At 45.3% G+C, this 959-nt stretch overlaps 1 protein-coding gene across 1 annotated transcript in view; it reads right to left on the reverse strand.

Moving 5' to 3' along the window:
* Positions 1–706: 706 nt before the first annotated feature.
* YLPM1 (YLP motif containing 1) overlaps positions 707–959 on the reverse strand; it is a 41,704-nt gene continuing 41,451 nt past the window's right edge. The window contains exon 22 of the mRNA XM_063439996.1: positions 707–959. This exon is cut by the window's right edge and continues 3 nt beyond it. The gene's annotated coding sequence lies outside the window, so the exon portion shown is untranslated.

Raw genomic sequence — 959 nt, forward strand, 5'->3', positions numbered from 1 at the left:
ATCAGCCGGGACGCTGCCACCCAGGATCAGCCGGGACGCTGCCACCCAGGATCAGCCGGGACGCTGCCACCCAGGATCAGCCCGGGACGCTGCCACCCAGGATCAGCCAGAAGGTAGCCACCCAGGATCAGCCGGGACGCTGCCACCCAGGATCAGCCGGGACGCTGCCACCCAGGATCAGCCAGAAGGTAGCCACCTAGGATCAGCCGGGACGCTGCCACCCAGGATCAGCCAGAAGGTAGCCACCCAGGATCAGCCAGAAGGTAGCCACCTAGGATCAGCCAGGACGTAGAGAGCTAGGATCAGCATGTTGTTGGTCATTTACAATGCCACAAATTACTCCAATAACAAGTAGTCACCTAGCTACCCACACTCTAAATTAAAATAGAACAGGAGTAATTTAGCCCTAAGTAAAAAAAAAAAAAAAAAAAGCAAGTGGTTTCCTTTCATTTTTGGTGTTCCGACACATCTGTAGTCCCATGCCAACCAATTCTTAAAGCACAGAAACGTGCGGCTTTGTGGTGGCAGACACTTAATACCAAATAGATGAAAAAAAACACAAAAAAAACACAAAAAAAAACACAAGCACGAATATAGCTTTTAATTAAATGATCTAATAAAGAAACTCCACTGTGTGTGGATGTTGATTACGTGATCTGGCCTACATACTCCAGAAATAATTTAGGCAAAGACTGACAAGTCTGTATGATGGTCTGCATCCAAGGCTATTTTATTTCAGTCTTCGTAAATTGAGCTACATACACATTACATCCAGTATAAAAGAGAAAACATGCACATCACATTTTAGCATGGTATTAGCATAAATGGTTTAAGACTGATGACGCTCCTTGACACTACAGAAAAGACAAATTAAAACTATTCCAGCAAATGAAACACGTGTTCTACAGAACTTCTATACAGAACGCAGAAAGGTCTCCATGACTGCCCATCTTCTAGGA

This window comes from Pelobates fuscus, chromosome 13 (genome assembly GCF_036172605.1).
Source record: "Pelobates fuscus isolate aPelFus1 chromosome 13, aPelFus1.pri, whole genome shotgun sequence".
NCBI lineage: Eukaryota > Metazoa > Chordata > Amphibia > Anura > Pelobatidae > Pelobates > Pelobates fuscus.